Here is a 20,293-nt window from a genome sequence, read left to right as displayed (position 1 = left end):
TCTCCATTCACTCAAATGCTAAAGAGAGATATCTGGGAATTAATTTTGAAACTTTCCTCTTTCTTTTGGCCCTGATCTCATCCTTCACCAAATTCTGTTCATTGAACCTCCAAAAAGCTCTGACACCATCATCTTAGTCCTCTACCACTGCTTGTCCCCTAAATTTTGCAATAATTTCTTAATTAATCCTCCCATTCTCAGTCTTGTCATCCTCCAATCGATTCACCAAATAGGAGCCAAAAAAAGATGTTTTAAAAACACAAAGTAGATGCTATCACTCTCCAGCTTACAATTCTCCATCGGTTTGTCTCTTTCTTTGAAAAATTCAAGCCCCTTTCCATGGTTAGTGTCGACACAACAATGTCCCCTATCCAAAGATCCAGAACCTGTGAATATGTTAGGTCCCATGGCAAAGGTGAATCAAGGTTTCATATGGAATTAAGTTGTTAATTAGCTGACCTTAAAATGAGGAAAGAAGCCTGGATTATCAAGGCGGGCCCAATGTAATCACAAGGATTCTGAGGAGTATAAGAGGGGAACAGTAGAGAGAGTGAGGGGTTGTCAGAAGCGCTGAACCCACTTACCACTGCTGGCTGCAAGGATGGAAGGGGGTTATGAGCGACAAAAGACAGACAGAAAAGGCATCCTCCTCTAGGCTTTTAGAAAGGAACACAGTCCTGCCAATGTTCTGATTCTAGCCCAGAGAGACCTGTTTTGTACTTCTGACTTCCACAACAGTAGGATCATAACTTTATGTTGTTTTAAGCCACAAAGTTTATGGTAATTTGTTACAACAATAGAAAGTGATACCTCAGCTTCCAGGACTTGGCAGCATTTGGCCATTGTTCCCAGCTTCAGTCCCCCCCAGGGCACTCCCCAGCTCATTGTGCTCTGGCCAGTCTGCCCTTTCTCTGCCCCTCTATGCTGAGCTCTTGGCCAGGATTAGAGCTTTCTTATCTCCCTTTCCCTCTGCTTGAAGTACACTTCACCTGGTGTCTTAGTTCAGGTTCTCCCGGAAGCAAGCCTTCATATAAGTACTTGCATTCAAATTATTCATTTGTAAGGTTGTCCCGGAAACACAGGTAGGCTAACAGGAGACTAGGTCAAGGAAAAACAAATAGCCAGTAAGGAAACACTAATGAGCTGGTCACCACTATGGACAGTTGGAGTTTACTTCCGCTGGGGAATTCTGTAAAATAGTGTAGACTAACTCTATTTGGAATATCACTGTATACAGAGCATCTATTTTAGGCAATTAATAGATATTTGTTGCATGAATAAATAGAGAATAAATTAATAAACTAGCTGGCACATGAATAGTGCTCACTATGTGCTACCTGGAATGTGATGAACTTTAATAAATTTTTGCTGCTTTGCTATATTTGCAGATTTGTTAATTCTGGGGTCATCTTTTTTCTTCTATATGCTATATGGCCTCAAAGTAGCCACTCAGACTTTCTTTTTAATCATCTAATGCCTTAATGCCAACTGAATTTGTAATGCTCACTCCAAGAGAAGGAGTAGAAATGAAGGAGCCTCTATGATCACTTGGAAAATCTGTCAGTAAACACATAGAGATTGGAAAATGAGGATATACTAAGCTGGAGGGAAGAGATATATGTTCAATGGAAAAATTCCCTGAGTAATTTTGATAGTGCCTTCTCATTATGACAATGACTTGAAATGAGCCAAATCATTCTCAAAATTTCATTATTCATTTCAAGCAATTATAGTTTTGATTTTATTTTTCAAATGATGATCTCTTCTGGGCATGAAGCACTTGCCATCACCTTTCCAGTTCAAAATTCTTTTTGGCTGCATTTAAGCTTTTGGTCTTATAAAAGCATTGACCTTTCTTACCCCATAAAAGCAGCTTGTTAAAATCATGAACTAAAGTGTTAAAGTGTCATTCTGTTAAAAGTCTCACAGATACTGTGTGGCATGTGGCTTTTGCTCACAAAATTGTTTAAGTAGTGGTACTTGAGTATTTATTTTATACGTGCTAGGAATCAAAGAATACCAAATAACAACTATACCCTTATTCAGTAATAAGGGTAGATAAATAAAGATTCATTCTACATTTCAGTTCTGTATGAGATGTGTGTGTTTGGTGGCGGGGGGCAGAGAATAAGAATTAACTGAATAAATCATTCAAGCTGTTCCTTACACAGGAAGCACTGTCATAATGGGTCACCATTAACTCTGGGAGTATACGATATCTTTTAGGCACGCTGGGATGGACACAAAAGTGAGACCTACTTTATTAAGTCATACCGAGATTTGTGTTTTTAGCTCAGCAGTGCATTGTATAACACTGGTCTGACTTGTGATGTGTTCAATTGAAAACCAAAAAATTATGCTTTGTCCTCTAACATACAATCTTTGTGAAGAAAAAACCAAGCTACAAATAATATAAGCCATTTATAAAGATGGCCTGGAGATTCCCAAGACATGAGGTGAATATATCTGTCAGTTTGATGTTTGTCTACCACACTTATGGTGAACTTTGAGCTAATTTTTAATGGTTAGAATTGGTGACATAAGAAATGGTAAACTCTTCCTCTTCTTGGAGTCTGTGGCAGATCAGGGATCATGAAAAGTTTGTGTAAATATATGTGCCACTCACTATTAAAGGGAATTCTAGATTCCTCCAAGTTGATTTAAATATGAAAATATATCAGAAGCTGTAGCAAGAACTTTAGCTATTGAGGCCCTAAAATACTTTAATTATTGATTGACTTTAATTAAAGAAAGATAAAGTAGACCTCCATCTTTGATAAAGTAATAGACTGACCTAAATGAAAACGAAGGCCCTAAGGAAAAGTAAGAACCATTTTGGGTGCTAAGTTGATGAAAGAGGGCTACTGAAGCATGTGGTAGTGAGGCCAAGTGGTCTAAGAGGGCTCAAGGCTAAAGAGTGGGAATGTTTGTGAATGTTGAATGATAAACTGGAGAGTGAGAGAGGTAGGGCATATGTAACTAGTTTCCAGTTCTCTTAGGAACTGATGTGGAAACCATACGGAGAAAACTTTTAGTGGAGTGATTCAAAATATATTGATGCCTTCTGCCCATCAAGGTTATGCTTTTACTGGGGCTGCTGATCTCTTAACAGCATGGTAACAGCAAGTGATACCACAGGAGGAAAACAAGCTTCTCTACCAGAGCAAAGGATAGGGAGAGAATTGGTAGGGGAAGGCAGAAGGCAATTAGATATCAGAAACTACAGAGATGTTTTAAAGAATGTGATTAACACAAAGGAGGGATGAAAGGCATAGAGGATTCCCAGTTCTAAACCAGATGAGAAAAAAGAAATGCTTTTGCTGTAAACTTCCTTTTCCTTGGGGTACACCTAGAAGAACATATTCTTTCATTTTAAAAAATTCATTAATTTAACAAGTTTATTAGGAACCTACCATGCACCATGCACTATCCCAGGAACCACAGTTCTTCCAAAGAACTAGATAAAGTCTGTGCCCCATGGAATTTATATTTTAAACAAGCCAATCAATCCACACATAAAAAGGTAATTGTATCATAATAAGAACTATAAACAAAATAAAACAGGATGAAAGTTGAAATTCATCAAGGTGGCTTGAGATCATATTAAAGAAGGTTTCAGGGCCCGGTGCGGTGGCTCACACCTGTAATCTCAACAATTTGGGAGGTTGAGGCAGGCGGATCACTTGAGGTCAGGAGTTCAAGAGCAGCCTGGCCAACATGGTGAAACTCCGTCTCTACCAAAAATGCAAAAATTAGCCAGGCATGGTGGTGGTGTGCTCCCATAATCCCAGCTATTTGCGAAGAGAATCACTTGAACCTGGGAGGCAGAGGTTGCAGTGAGCCAAGTTCACGCCACTGCACTCCAGCCTAGGCACAGAGCGAGACTTCGCTTAAAAAAAAGGGGGGGGAGGATTACAGGTAGTAGCTCACGCCTGTAATCCCAGCACTTTGGGAGGCTGAGTGGGGCAGATTGCCTGAGGTCAGGAGTTCGAGATCAGCCTGGCCAAACACAGTGAAACTCCATCTCTACTAAAAGTACGCTAAAAATACTAAAAATACTTTGCAAAAGGAGTGTCTATTGAGGGCCTACTAAATGTCAGGCACTGTGCTAGATGGTGTGAAAAGCATTGGTCAACAAATCAGCATAATCCTTATGCTCATGGATCATGATCTGGCAGAATTTTATAAAACTTCTCAAGGCCTGATTCAAACACTTAGCCTACACACACTTGGACAGACACAAAAACTGGATGCCAGAATGGCACAAACACCTAACCTTTATCAGCAGGAAAATATCTCTTGTTTTTGGGTAAAGGGATGGCAGGAAATATCCTTAAAATTTTGTCACTAGCCAGTCTTGGAGTTGTCCTACTTTCTGCATTGTGTCAAGAGCTGTTTCATCACCTCTCTTCTTCTTAGCAATTAGAGGAACACATGTTTTGCACACTTAGACTTACTAATATTCATATCTGCAGGTCAATTTGAGTGACAGCATTTCTGGTCATTAGAAATATTGACCGTGATTCAAGAAAAGAAATGTCTAGATTTAAGACTATACTTTCAGGGATCATTTCTATAGTTCATTACTAGAGAAGTTCCTCTGAACATGTAGAACACTGGCAACCATGAGGAAGACATGCAGTGTTCTGTCCTGAGTGTGAAGCCAGGTCTTGGTGTTGCTTTGCTGCAAGTACCATTTGCCACTGATAATCGTTTTTGTCTCCCTCTGGGACAGTAAGGGAAAGGATGCCGTCGGAGTGATTATTATTGAAAGCAAGAAAGAAAGAGAGAGAAGAAAGGAAGAGAAAGAAACAAAGAAGAGAGAGATGAAGCAAGAAAGAAAGAAGAAAGAAAGAAAGAAAAAGAAAGAAAGAAAGACAAAGAGAAAATAAAAGAAAAAGAAAACTATCAGATTTTTCAGTGTTAGAGCCCACAGTTCCTAATATCCCATTCCTACCAGTCTCTGAAATCACTTTCCCTGGATGTCTTCCTAAGTTTGGACACTGCACCCACTGACAGTTACACAGCAAAGATAAGAGAAGGGTGACACAAAAGAATGCTGACAGTCTGAAGCCACTGACAGGCTGTCTCTACTGGCAAGTATAGCATTCCTGATATACTTAATTAACTAATATTATTAAGTATTACTAATTAATATATTAGTATAATTTTGGCTATCAACAATAAATCTCCTCTGGTTTAATATGCAGATGACTGATGTTATTTGTCTCTTTAGAAAGCTTTCTGGAAGAAACATAAACCCATGAGGTCTAGAGGGAGCAGATAAAATGGCCAGAGTGGTGAACATGACAACAGAGTTAAGATAATCAGCAGCATTTGAAGAGGTCCCCAAGCAGAAAAGGATCCAGCAGACCAGGCTGGTATTTTTAAAAAGTTGGCTGATACTTAACTCATTCTGTTAGACATTTCCCTTTGGAATAGACTGGAGCCTATTGGGCAGAGGTGGGAGGAAGGCAAGAAGGGCTGGGCATGGCATCCTAGATGTGGGTAAAAGTGGACAATCCCTTCTCATAGTCTCCCTTCCTGAGAGAGTTGCAATAATTCTATGATGTTTCCCAGTCCTCATACAAATATTAGACAGCATTTACCTTGCCTGTAGCCCCTGCTTACTTTGAGCTTGATGTGTCCCTTGAAACCATTGCCAAGGCTGGTTAAACTAAATGTCAGTCACTGCTTTCCACCTGCCCTGCTATCGGCCGTTCTCTGCCTATGCCTCTTCCACCTGGAGCTCTTAGGTTCCTACTCAGGAAAGAAAACGTGTGTGTGTGTGATGAAAGGAAGTGTTCTCATTTGCCCTACTTCTGTTTAATATAACATCTTTTTAAAGGTGCTTTTCAACTATTTGCCTGAGCTAGACACCAATGCAAATGTTTAGGAATCAAAGCTCCTCCTGTGACTCTCTTCTCTCTATGTGGAATTTCCCCTTTGTGAGCAGTTGTAGCAGTAGCTGACAGGTGTGTATTCAGGCTGAAGGGAGATGGATAGTAATGTAGTAGAAAGGGCCTTGAGCAAGAAGTTACAAGACTGATTTTCCATCACAGATCTGCCATGTGACTCAACGTCAGCTTGGGTCTATCTAATGGTTCAATAAAGATTCATTAAGCACCTACTACACAGTAGGCACCAAGCTGCAGTTTTCTCATCCAACTAAGGATAATAAAACAGGTAATAAAAGGGGTTTTATAGGATAATCTTTATAGTCTGAATTTTGTTACAAGTCTATGAAAAAATAAGTCAGGTATAAACTAGAAGAAAGAAAGACTCAGACTCCCCATTTCTGAGTCTAGGAAACTATTCAAGTCATGGTGTGTGTAACTAAATTATGGTTTATGAACTACCAGGAAAGAATGTTTCCCTGGTTGAGAGCAAGAATCACCTGACAATAAGACAATGTTTCATGCCTTAATGAAAGCCAGGGTGTGGCACTGAGGCCTTGTCTATCAAACAGGAAACTCAGCTTCTATTAAAGAGAGGAAACTTCTTGTGATTGATTGCCTAACCAATTAGGCTCACACATGGTATTGTTTATTTACCATCTCTCCTTTTCATTGGGAGCACAGAATTTAGCTCAATTAGTTCCAAGACCTACAGACAAAACTCTCCAATTAGGAGGATACTGACTTAACACGTGGCACAAAACTGTAGAGTCTAGTAAGTATATATTCTGAAGTATTCAATCACCAGGTAAGGCTTATTGATGTGCCCAGGGCTGCTTTCAGTTGTTTCTTTTGCCATTACAGAATGAATTATCTGAATAATCAGCTAGAAGAGCAAATCTTTCTTCTGCAGTTGCAGTAACAAGAAGTGAGAGGGGGAGAAGGAAAAGGAGAAAGAGGAGGAAGGAGAAGAAAGCCGTCATTTAGGATCAATATCCTAGGTGTATATTTAAATGCTTTATGGATGAGCTGTTGAGTCCTCTGCTCTTCTGTTGAAAGAATTAAAATCTAGCAATGTTTCCAGACTCTTTTTTGACTTGACTCTGATACCTACTATCATGTGTGAGTGAGTTATTCATTATTCTTTTTGGATCTCAGTTTTCTCATCTAAAGATAGAGAAATTTGGCCTCCATCAGTAATTTTTGTTTGTCAGTATTGCAATTTTGGCTTTGTTAAAATAAAGCTTACAAAATCAGATACTGATAGAATTCCATCACTGGACTTGCTTTAAAGAATGAATGAGATGACATGGGGAAGGTTCTTATACTTGGCATATAGGAATTAGTTGATGAAGTAAGACCACTAGGCTGTGCTTGCTTCTCCCCTGATGCCCATGGTATTATCACCCCATGTGTCCTCTCACATACTAAATCCATGTTTTAAGCATGTGTCTGAAGGTCAGTGAGAAACCTAGTTCCCCCTCCACAAATATCTATGTGGATTGTTGGCCAGGGAAGTGGCAGGAGCAGCGAATCGCCCCTCTGGTCATTTCTCATGAGATGTTCTGATCTCATTGGATTCTCAATCTCTGCTCTGTGCATCTGCTTCAGCCACTGCTGCCCTGCATGTGAGCTTGTGAATTTTCCTCAAAATGTAAACTGCACCCAATACTTTCTTCAAACATGCACATAAGACCTAAACACTCCATTCCTTTCCCCGCTTGAGTTCCATTAGTACAAAGCAATTGGACAAAGCCAGCTTTCAACGGAAGGTTTGGGCTAATGGAGGGAAATAGCCACATATACTAGCACAACATGGTCACTAAGATGGAATATTAAACAACGCTGCTCTAAACCCACAGTCTTCCTCTGCCTCTGGGAATGTCTTGTAGATAGGTTCTGATCCCTCTGGGTTTGTCTCCTCAGACCTTTCTCTCTCTCCTACCACCTTAGCCTTCAAACCTCCAAATTTCTCATGAATAGAGTTTCATTTTCTACCCCCTACTCAAATTGAGCTCGGATGATTTGCTAAATGAGAACCAACTACATCACACCTCCACAGCACAAAACACAGGGAGAAGCTTTGAAATTACAGTTTCTCCTTCCATCTGATTACATTTTCAGGCTGAGCTCCTGTCTCTGTAGACAATTTAGGGAAGAGGGAAAACTACCAAGGTATAAAACCAGCATAAGTTCTCTCCCTACTTTGAGAGAACTATTCCAGCATATGGCTTTCTTTTCTATTTCCCAATATAAATATTATCATTGTCAGTTTTATCGTACTATTATCTATCCTGCTGACACCCAACACTTAGGTTAACAGTGTGCCATTCTGAAACAAGAGATGAGACCCTGCATCCCTGTACCCTGGCTCCTCAGTCTAACTTCACATGCCCCAGGCTGTCCCCTGGGTATTTCAGTATGACCAAAAGGGCAGTTCTTCTTAAACCATGTGAGGAAGGAATACTTAATTTTTTTTCCCAATTTCTCAAGGACTGATGATTTTATAAAATCAAAATAGATTACCAGAAGACAAAATTAAAAACAAAAGACATACAAATTCAATTCCCAGGTTTTTAAAATTGGTGATGAGATACAAAAGATAAAATAACTGTCAAATTGCTGTATAGGTTTCTAAATGCATACTCTTCATTTCTGTGCTCTTCTTGGTGCAGATGGGTTAACAATGTTTCTTGGGATCAGTTGCTTTCTGAGTTGATATCCAGCTCTAAAACTGTAACATTCTCCTGTGAAATCTTGACATTCTCAGGTCTGACATGTATGAACAGAACCACAGTAGGTGTGGACATGCAAGCTAAAGGAAATTTAGTTGTGAAGCATCTTTCCAGCTTGCAACGTTGTTACGAATTTATTTGCCACATTTAGCACTATGGTGTCACATTGATGTACAGTACCAGTGGCTTTTAAGCAGCACAGAAGCTAGATGACATTATTTCAGTTCTTGCTAAAATGGTTTATTTCCCAGAGAACGTTGGGTTTTGTTTAATGTATCCTGGGCCCCGAGGTTAGAATCCTGTAATAATTTAGCACAGCCAGATTTGTTTTTATGGAATTCAGTTATTTTTTACTTTTCTATTTCTTGAAAGTTGAGCAATTTTGAAAGCAATACAGAGTATAAAAAAACAGGCCAGGTGTGTGACATGGTGATGTGCCTGTAGTGCCAGTTACTTGGGACACTGAGGCAGGGGGTTGAAGCTGCACTGAGCTGTGACCATGCAACAACTGCACTCTAGCCTGGGCAACACAGCAAGACTCTCTTTTAAACAAACAAAAAATTAATTTAAGAAAGAACAGGAAAAAAAAAAAAAAAAACTACAGCTACTTCTAGTGAATCTTCCTCGTAAATCAACTATTTCCAAAAGGTTAAAACAAGAGAGTATCTTCAACCTTGAGAGTTCTGGCATTTAACAGACTGTTGAGAGCTTTCTTCCTACCTGTGTATTTGTTGGCAGTAAGTACTAAGGCAGGAGGTGTAGGGCAGGGACTGACATTTCTGTTCTTTAGTGGGCATTAAATTCTTCAAGGAGTCTGCGGAGGCTTTTTTTGTGGTACCATCTCATCTTCCAAACTTAACCTCTTCCTTGTTCTTCAGTTTCTACTTGCAAATTTTCCAGGGGTAGAAGAGCTCGAAGAAAAGAGAAAGATCTGGTTCAGTTAAGACTGAGTGGAGCCTTGACACATTTCAATTCTTTCTTTTTTAAAACTTCACTTTAAATTCAATTTAAATGTCTAGCTTAGGTTTTCATTTTTAAAATGGACTTGGGGGCAGGTGATTCCTAACTTCATTGTAAGTACTTTCAGACTTGCAACAATTTTATCCCATATTAGACTTCTTTAGCTTAAGTGAGAAACATAAATCTGGTTTATGCCTAACAACTTGTGTTTTGTAATGCTCCACAAAAGACCTTTTGATGAAGCAGATCAGGTTGAAGAAAAAACCCTCTTCCCCAGGATTTTAGTTCCTGAAATTCATTAGGTCTGCAGAAAAACTCAGAAATTTCAGTTGTGGATCAAGACTTAACATGTAGACTTCAACTGTTCTTTTTCTAGTCTTTGCATCTTCCCAAGTGATCCATGTCTTTCTTAAACATGGTGCTTCAGATTAGGGACTCTATGCCTGTCAGATTCAGTTCAGTTCCCATTTGTTAACCTCCTACTGGGTGCTAGATGTTGTGCTAGGCATTGACAATATAAATTTGTCCCTTCCCTTGAGGATTTCATGGAACTTCATTTGTTTGTTAATTTTTGTCATTCAAGTTCTTATCCATGTCTGTAAAATACATAAGTAATGCTCACCAAAAATCTATTTTTTTAAATTCATTGTTATTTTTGCCTGTTTTTATTAAGGATCTTAAAATACCAGAAGTTAAAATAACGATACCTTATTTAAGACAACTTTCTCGTCTCACATAGGCTGGGTTGGGCATTTCTCTTATGCACGTTCATAGCACTTTGCTCAAATATGGCATAGTACATTTGCATATCTTTGTAAATGACCTCTTTCTCTGGCATCCTTACTGGACTATGAGCTTTCTGAAGACAGAGCCTGTGTTTTAGCCATCATTGAATCTTCAGAACCTAGAATATTTCCTAGCACACAGTAAGGCTCTATAAATGTTTACTAAATTATTGAATAAATAAAAGAAAGAAAAGAAAAACTCCACTTATTTGGTCTTCAAGTAACTCGTAGCTAAGCTGCTATTGAAAATAGGATCTTTATAAAGTCTGGCTATGTATTCATTCAACTGCCAGGAGTTTCATGTTGATTTATTAATGTGAAGAATCAAAGAACTCTTTGAAACCAGCATCTCACCTAATTCACCTTTAGCATGAGTTTCTTGGCTTTGAACATGTGATTGCAGCAATGTAGCAGTGACAAAATGCATATAGCATTAATATAAATCAATGTAAGCCCCCACCCCATGCCACCCCACTGAAACAGTTTTCTGTTGTATTTGAGACACCAAATATATGGCTCTATCATATGTTACCTGCATGACCTTGGGAAAACGGCAATCATTTTGAGCCAGTTTTTTCATCTGCAAAATGGGATAACAAGAATTACCACATAGTGCTGTTGTGGGTGATGTTAAAAGATAAACGTACATGTTAGCATTTAAAAGAGTTTATTTAAGCAGATAGTGATTTAGGAATTGAGCAGCACCATACCATAAGCAGTTTAGGGCACCACTGAGAGGACCCAAGGCGAAACGTTTTGTAGAGTGTTCATGGAAGTCAGACAAAGAGAACTTTTGATGGGTTAAAATGGAAAGTGCCTAATTAGAGGTTAGTTGGCAGTTTCTGATCCTTAATATTGCTGTTATAATTATGGTAATTTGTTGATTTTGCTTCAAAAATTAGATGATCACACATTTGAACTTAAGCTTAATGGCTAAGCTTAAGTTTCCTTTTCATAGCTATGACCAGTCACTCTGGGTTGGCTTTCAGTTACTTATGTTGGAACCCAAAGCGTGGGAGCCCTCTCAGCCTAATGATCTCCCAATTGTTATTCTTTTTAACAGTACTTAGAAGTTAGTATTTATAAAATGCTTAAAACACCGTCTCGCACATAAGTGCTTAATTAATGTTAGCCATTGTGAAAGCAGATGTTTACATTGCTCTGTAAAGGCATTTATTTTGAAATTACTAAACATCAAAGGAACACTTACTGGAATTTGTTCTTCACTTACAAATGTGTAATTCTTACTAAGTGCAAATCTCTGTAGCTCAGCTGTAGATTCTTCAAAGGAAATATAAGTGCAAAGTGCTATATGCTGCTTAGGGTGGCAGCGGAATTGGAAAATGGTTTTCCTTAGTGACGATAGCCATTTCAATCAATATCTGGTGGTTACATCTGAGTCAGCCACACAATTTCATTGAGAACAGAGGTAGCTTGAACCTTCGTAACTGGTATTATTGTTCACAAGCAAGCTCCCTCTGCTGCCCCCTAAAGACCAGATCATATAATTTCTGAAGGGTATTGTTCTCTGACCTATATTTCCTTCTACATTTTAAGGTGTGCCAACACAATTCATTTTCGATTACGCTAAGCACCATGGCAATAACTATATAAGTAGTATTAGATACATTGGACTTCATTTACCTTTAGGATAATTTCTAAAATGCTTCAGTGTTTGATATCTAGTGAAAAATGAAGACTCCCCTAAGTTCTCTGAATTCATACCATTTGACATACAACTGTCTGCCAGTACTGAAAAACCTTAACTGCATCTAGACTCAAAAACAAGCTAAAAATGGTAGAGGAAATTTTACATTTGCCAAAATATATAATACAAAATTGAGAATGAACTGCTTGTGTGTTCTCAATAAAGAAGGAATTTTTTGACTCGCTCTAAAAAACAAGTTTTCATGATTGCAGTTACTTCATTTTTGGGGAAATAATTGCTGGTTATTTTGTCACATTTCCTATTGAGCTCAAATGTGCTTTCATCTTTTCTTTTTTTAAGCAAAATCAATAAATTACCATAATTGAAACATCTATATTAAGGATCCCACAATGCCAATTGGTGTAAGAAATCAGTTTCATAGCAGATTTCAATTACCATAATTCTGTTGCAACTCTCAAGGTCCATCCTTCCACTAGTAACTTTCTCCCAAAAGAAATATTTGTAAAGGAGAAACACTTAAAAAGGTACCACCAACTTCTTGGGGATTCACAGCAAATAAAGCCATCACTCATTTGATGTGGGGGCACATGTGCTTATTTCATGTTTAAATTGGCTGAGTTTTCCCTGGAGCAGATTTACTGAAGTACCCACCCACCAATATCTAAGTCAAGAAGTTTTGGGATGGCTCTTACTGTCTAACTTTTCATTGTATGGATTGCTAGATGCTGGACAGTCTCTTTTATTTGCTACAAAGGCCTAGAATTTCTATTTCCTTAAAGTATTATGTGCTGGGTTTTTTAAACATTATATTGAAATACTATCCCTCTGCAGTCTCTGATATGATTAATAGGATACAGAGCCTAATCATTTGCTGTTTGTTTTTAGCTCTAGGAAATGCACTGCTGCTCCCATGTTTCTCTTCATAATATTTTCAACATACCATGAAACTTATTGAAGAAGAAATGTAGTGACTCATACAGCCAGTTGATAACAGTATATAAAAGATTCCCAACTAGACCAGAGTGTACACATTTCTGCAACTCAGAGATCATGGTTATCTGTCTTGTCTCCTAAAAACTGAAAGTAATTTTAACTACCACATGTATACTGCTGAACTTGCAAATAGGCAGGTTATTATGAGCTTCAAAGTTGATATTTTTTCAAAGAGATTTTTAATATTATAAATAAAAATCATAACCAGTGTTACCTTTAAGACATTAATATCATATTGCTAGTTTGTCTAATACAGTACAGGGGTTTAGAAATTTACGTGGAGAACTTCTATGAAATCTTTCCTTTTGAATAGTGGAGAAATTCTATGAAGTCTTTCCTTTTGAATAGCAATAGAACTATTGTAAACAATGCAATTAATTTCTGAAATGGGTGCTGTATTAATTTTGTATTGTTGCTGTAACCAAGTATCACAAATTTTGTGGCTTAAAACAATACAAATTTATTCTTACAGTTCCATTGCTTAGAAATCTGACACCAGTCTTTCTGGGCTAAACTCAATATATCAACAAGTTGTATTCCTTCCTAGAAGACCTAGAGGAGAATCCATTTTCTTCCCTTTTTCAGCTTCAAAAGGCTGCTTGCATTCTTTAGTTCACAGTCTTCTTTCTCCATCTTAAAAGTCAACAATATTACATTTCTCTGGCAATCCTCCCACAGTCACATTTCCCTCTGACCACATCTTCCTCAACCAGGAAATGTTCTGTAATGTTAAGGACCCATGTGTTTAGATTTGGCCCACTAGGAATCATGTACAATCTTTCATCTTAAGTTCTGCAACATAGTCACATCTTTAAAGTCCTTTTTTGCCTGTAAGGTAACATGTTCACAGGATATAAGAGTTAAGACATGGACATCTTTGGGGAGAAATTATTTTGCCTACTGTGGATACTATTTTCATCACTAGGAAAAATTGAAGCACAATGTGTAATTGCTTAAGGGTACTTCCTGCGTGCTGCACAGACAAAACCAATTAAATGAGACCATGGTATTGCAGTAAAGAAAGAGTTCAATTGACACAAAGCTGGTCACATGGAAGATGGAGTTATTACTCAAATCAGTCTCTCTGACTGCTCAGAGGTTAGGGGATTTTCAAGGATAGTTTGGTGGGCAGGGTGCTAGGGAATGGAGAATGTGGACTGGTTGAGAATGAAACCATAGAGGTGTGGAAAACAGTTCTTGTGAGCTAAATCAGCCTCCAAGTAGAGGCCACAGGACCAGTTGAGGCAAAAGTCGCCATCTGGGTGGAGTCAGCTTGTCTCAGAAATGCAGTAGTCTGAAAAGGTATCTCCAAAGGCTAATCACAGATTCTACAATAGTGATGTTATTTACAGGAGTAATTGGGGAAGTTACGAATCTTGTTACCTCCAGAACAATGGCTGGTGATCATTTATCCCTACATCTTAGCAAAATGCAGGCCCCTTTCATAGCCCTAACCTGGTGGTTTTTCATTAGTTTTACAAAGGCAGCTTAGTTTTGGGAAGGGCCGTTATCATCCTTGCTTTCAGATTAGACTATAAACTAAATTCCTCCCAAAGTTAGTTTGGTTTATGCCCAGGAATAACCAAAGACAGCTTAGAGATAATAAAATGGATGGAGTCAACTATGTAAAATTTCTCTTATGTAATTTTGCAAAAGCAATTTCAATTGCATACACAATGTGGTCTCTAACAGTAAATAAGTAACAGTAAACCTATTATTTCTGTTGACTTTCTTCAAATCCTCAACTCCATAGTTTCCTTTCCACTAAAAAACAGAGGACTAGAACTACATATTAAAATTACTTAAATTCATATTAAGAAGTCTTAAAATAACTGTGATTGGTGTGTGTGTGTGTGTGTTTTCTCAGAGACTATTTGAATATTTTCTCTTTCAAAATATTTTCCTTTGTGACTGTACTCTTTATTAACTGGAGCTGATTCAAATAATCATAGAATGGATGCTGGTGTCTGATTTGCTTTTCTCCTGACTCTCAATTTCCCACCATGACTATCACCATATCTCATTAATCATCAGGATAGAACACCTCGTGTTGTTAAGATCTAAATGCATTCTGATAACTCTCAGAGATGATCTGGCACTGAATGTGAGAAAACAGATGACTCTATTCAGAACTGATGGTTTGTTGAATACTTTATTTGTAACCATTAGACTAAGTTACTTTTCATAAGTACATAGGTCTCGGTGCTCCATTCTCAGTGCTCCCCAACTCCTGACATCCCCAAATAGAGAATGTTGTCATAAAAACCAGATGAAGAGGGAGAACCTGCCACTTCCTAAGATCAGGCGGGCTGACCTCTAAGAAATGTCAGATCATGCACCTTACCTTGGCTAAATATGCCTCACTCTCTACACGGGACTTTGTTTTTAAGCAATCCCCACAATAATTTTGTAATATAAGCATAATCCTCCCCCACCACCAGAACTTCAGAAGAATTGAGTGAAGTATCCAAGATCCACAGCTAAAAAGTATTAGAGTTTACTGGATTTCAAGAAAAAAAATTACAAGGCATGTTTTGTCCTCTTAAGGCAAGAAAACACACAGTCTGAAGAGACAAAGAACTTACCAAACTCAGATGTGACATAGATGCTAGAATGATATAGGTTAGAAACTTGGATCTACATAAGGAAAGGAAGAACCCTAAAGAAGGAATAAGTGAAGGCAAAATAAAATCTAATTTTTTTATTATTCTTAATGCTTCTAAAAGATGTATGTTTGTTGAAGCAATAATAGTAGCAATGTATTGGGTGATTAGAGCATATGAAGTACTGAAATTAATGACAGCAATGGACAGAAAAGAGGAATTGGTAATACTACATAACTGTTCAAATGGCTAAAATTCACAATACTGACAGTACCAATTACTGGTGAAGATGCAGAGCAACAGAAACTCTCACTCATTGTTGATGGGAATGCAGAATGCTGTAGCCATTTTGGAAGACAGTTTAACAGTTTCTTATAAAGCTAAACATACTCAGCCATACCACCAATTCTCTTCTTAGGTATTTACCCAACTGACTTGAAAACTTACATAAACACAAAAATCCTCATGTGAATGTGTATATAGTAGTTTTAGTCATGATTGTCAAGAGCTGGAAGTAACAAAGATGTCCTTCGGTAGTGAACAGGTAAACAATCTGTGGCACAGCCCTACAATGGAATACTACTTGGTAATAAAAAGAAATAAACTACCAAGCCACAAAAAGATGTGGAAGAATTTGAAGTGCATATTGCTAAGTGAACAAAGGCAGTTTGAAAAGGCTGCATATTCTATAATTCCGTTAGTATGGGAATCTGGAAAGGCAAAATTATAGAGATAATAAACGTATCAGTGGTCACTAGGATTTGGGGGTAGGGAGGTTAATAGCACTGGGGATTTTCTAGGACTGTGAAACTATTCTCATATGATGCTGTAATGATAGATATATGACATGCATTTATCAAAACACAGAACTTTCCAGCACAAGGAGTAAACCTTAAGGGATGCAAATGAAAGAAACGTTTAGGAGGTTGGGGAATCCCAAGATGGAAGAATGCAGAATGTGACAACAATAATCTAACTGTATTACAAATGTGTAAAATAACCTCACCAAAGGGGAGGGGAGGAAATGGTGCTGACCTAAGTGACTTTGGAAATGAGTGGAATCTGTAAGATAAAAAGCAAAAGAAACTATAAATAAGCAGTGTACTCTAGTAATAGAGTTACTTCCCATGAGGCTGCGGATTTACAGTTCTGAAATAACTATATGTGTACACTGGAAATGAACAGTAAAGTAAATTGATGGCTGATGTTGGAAGACAGGTTTCTCACAGTTGGAATGGGGGGCTTATAGATAAGCAAGAGGAGTAGAAAACTAGAATGATCGATGTAGCAACGGATTGGAGTTGGAAATATCAGTATAAACTCATGCTTAGCTGAATATAAATACAAATGGCTAAACATATAATTATTTATAGATATGCATATATACATCTACCAGTATACACACAAACTTTTCTTTCTCTTAGCTGAGAGGGCCTGGAAGGAATGAACATACCTAGTGCCCAGATCTTCGTTACTCATACTAGATAAACACTAATTTAAAAACCGAGATCTCCTTGGAGAAATGGCTGATTCTAGACCCATGGCAGGAAATATAAAAGATAAGCTTTGAACATCTTGAAGTGTCAGAAAGTAAGGAAGTGCTAAAAACATAAAACCAAACCTAACAAAAAAACAAAATGACATAGGAGCCAGCTGAAAGAGTTCCCACTGGACAAAGCTGGAACAATCTGAGCAACAACATAAAGTAGTATTGAATTATAACTCCAACTATGAAATAAACATCCATGAGTCCACACTTGTTTAAATAAATAATTGGATGCATAAGTAAGTAAAGGGGGAAAGAATAGAAAAATTTCCCATGCAGAAGAATTCCAAATAATTTGTTTTTATAGATACTTGGCCTTCAAGGAGGTGAAGCATTGGAGCGTAACTCTCATTCCTTAAGTGTGAGCTATGCTTTGTGACTTCCTTCTAAAGAGTACAGTATGTAGGAGTAAAAGAAAGAGTAAATTTACAGTGGAGAAGCCTTACAGACACTACCTGATTCAGCTGATCAAGGTCAACATCAACAAGTCATATCAGTAGTATGTACTCTTGATGCGATGTGATGAAAATGGTACTTTGGCCTCCCTCTCCAAATTCCATAATGCTAATCTAGTTATAAGAAAGCATCAGACAAAGCCTAATAGAGGATCACTCTACAGAATGCCTAACCAGTACTCCTTAAAATTTTCAAGGTCATCAAAAATAAGGAAAATTCAAAAAACTCACAGCTAAAAGGAGCCTACGGAGACCTGATGACTTAATGTAGTGGTATCTTATGTGAGACCCTGAAGCATACATACATATTAGGTAAAAATTAAGGAAATGTAAAAAGGATGGACTTTAGTTACCAATAATGTATCAATAATTTATTCACTAATTGTGACAAATACACCATACTAATGTAATATACGATTAATTGGGGAAGCTGAATGTGGAGTATACAGGAACTCTCTGGACTGTCTTTGAAAATTTCCTGTAAATATAAAACTATTTTAAAGGGAAGTATTTTTTGAAATAGAACTTATAATGGGATGTCACTACATACATTCCTATCAGATGGACTACAATAAAAAGTTATGACTGTACCAAGTGCTAGTAAGCATGCAAATCAATTAGAATACTCGAACACAGTTGATGGGAATGAAAACATTACAACCATTCAGGAAGTCAGTTTGGCAGTTTCTTATAAAGCTAAACAAACATTTACCATATGACCTAGCAATCTCATATCTAGGTGTTTACTCTAGAGATATTAAAACTTATGTCCATACAAAAACCTGTGCACTAAATTTTATAGCAGTTGTATTTATAATCCCCCAAAACCGGGAAAGCCATTATCTCTCAATGGATAAAAATAAACAAATTGTGGTGTATACATACAATAAAATGCTGCTAAAAGAAATCTCAAAAGTTTAAATACCTTGCAATTCAATTTCTATAGTATAGAATTTTAGGAAGAAGATGGCAGATAGGAGACAGGGCTAACATGCAGCTCCCACTTGGATAGACAGAGCAGCATGTGGAGACACACTGTGAACTTTTGCTCCAAGAACCACCACAGGAATGTACCAGGAAAACTGAAAGAATTCACAGATCCTTTGAAAGAAGTGGCAAGCCACTGCAAATTCCACAAGATGGGTGAAAAATTGTGAGCTCCCAAAGTGCAAGAGGGGGGAAAACCTGCCTCTAAACACACACCCCCGCTGGGGAATCTGAACATCTAGATTACAGGAGAAGGATTTAACCTTACCTAGTGCTCAAACAGATTTAGAGAACCACATGAACTATAAAAGTAGAAGTAGCAGTGGAAAGAGCCTTGTAGGTACTCCCAGTCTCCCTCTTAAGCCCAGGGAAGCCAACCCTGACTCTATTCCACAGGGGCCTCAGGGAAGGCAGCCAGCAGAATTAAGGAGGGACCACAGAGTGAAGAAAGCTTCCGACTAAAATTAGTCATAATATCGACAGGGCATGAATTTTCCTGAGCAGAATATTGGGGTTGAGTGGGAACTGCTGCAGATACGAGTGCAGGAGCCACCACTCACAATGTGGGTAGACTGGGAAGGATGAGGTCTGAAAGCCATGCTTGCTTTCTCAGTGGGGAAGCTCACAGCCTGGGGCAAGTTCTCATCGGAGCACTGTGGGATTGAGATTGGCCTTGCCAACTGCGTGGGAGTGGAGTGACGCCTCTCACTACTGGCTATGCTCCACTTCCCTTGTGAACTATATGACACAGCAGAGGCAGCCATCATCCCCTCTGGAACATAACCCCATTGGCCTGAGAACCACCCCTTGTCCCCCACAGTGGCTGCAGCAAACCCTACCCAAGGAGAGTCTGAGCCCTGAGCTGCCTAACCCTGCCCACACCTGATGATATTTCTCTACATGAACTAGTAGCTGAACACAAAAGACAGAAACACTTGGGAGCTTTATGGCCCTGCCCATTGCCTGACAAATCAGAATACTTGCCTTGGCCAACTTAGGGCAGGTTCATATTCCTCTACTACTACTGCAGCTGGTGCTTTCTTGAAAGTGCCACCTCCTGGCTGGAGGCCAACCAACTCAGGCCATTACAGCAACTCATGACAGAATAACCCTGCTCCCAGGAAGGAAAAAATAACAGCTAATTCCACAGCCTACAGCATCCTGACTAAACAGGGATCCTGAGTGTGTCCACAGGAAAACTAACCTTTGAGAAAGCCAGCACACTAAACCTATCTACAACCAAGGATTCCCTTCACTCCCCTTCTACCTCCACCAGAGCAGGTGCTGGTATCCATGACTGGAAGACCTGAGACAGATCGCATCACCGGACTCTCTGCAGACATTCTCCAGCACCAGTCCAGAGCCTGGTAGCCACTCTGAGTGGCTAGATACAGAAGAGCAATAACAATCATTGCAGTAAGGTTCTAAGGAAGCCCATTCCTAGGGTAAGGAGGAGAACATCACATTAAGATATCACCCCATGAAGCAAAATCTGAACAGCAGGCTTTGAGTTTCAGAACTTTCCACTGAAATAGGCTACCCAGATGAGAGGGAACCAGGAAAGTAATTCTGGTAATACGGCAAAGCAGGGTTCTATAACACCACCAAAAGATCACACTAGCTTCTAGCAATGGATCCTAACTGAGAAGAAATCCCTGAATTG

The 20,293-nt window shown here is 38.5% G+C and overlaps 1 protein-coding gene, 1 long non-coding RNA gene and 1 other non-coding gene across 3 annotated transcripts in view; 2 read left to right on the top strand and 1 right to left on the bottom strand.

Annotated features, from left to right (window-relative positions):
- LOC105473062 (sperm flagellar 2) overlaps window positions 1-20,293 on the top strand; it is a 366,010-nt gene that overhangs the window by 3,796 nt on the left and 341,921 nt on the right. The window lies entirely within an intron of this gene.
- On the top strand, window positions 4,549-4,762 carry LOC112425115 (small nucleolar RNA U3). The gene has a single exon (XR_003016123.2). It is a non-coding gene; the product is annotated as a small nucleolar RNA U3 (small nucleolar RNA).
- The window catches only part of LOC139363906 (uncharacterized), a 236,171-nt gene continuing 225,330 nt past the window's right edge, over window positions 9,453-20,293 (bottom strand). Inside the window, exons 2-3 of the long non-coding RNA XR_011625080.1 lie at window positions 10,910-10,957; window positions 9,453-9,563 (exon numbers count right to left, since the gene is read on the bottom strand). This is a non-coding gene — a long non-coding RNA (uncharacterized lncRNA). The remainder of the gene's footprint in view (window positions 9,564-10,909; window positions 10,958-20,293) is intronic.

The sequence above is a fragment of the Macaca nemestrina genome, chromosome 6 (genome assembly GCF_043159975.1).
Source record: "Macaca nemestrina isolate mMacNem1 chromosome 6, mMacNem.hap1, whole genome shotgun sequence".
Classification (NCBI taxonomy): domain Eukaryota; kingdom Metazoa; phylum Chordata; class Mammalia; order Primates; family Cercopithecidae; genus Macaca; species Macaca nemestrina.
This window is presented reverse-complemented; position numbering and strand designations above follow the sequence as displayed.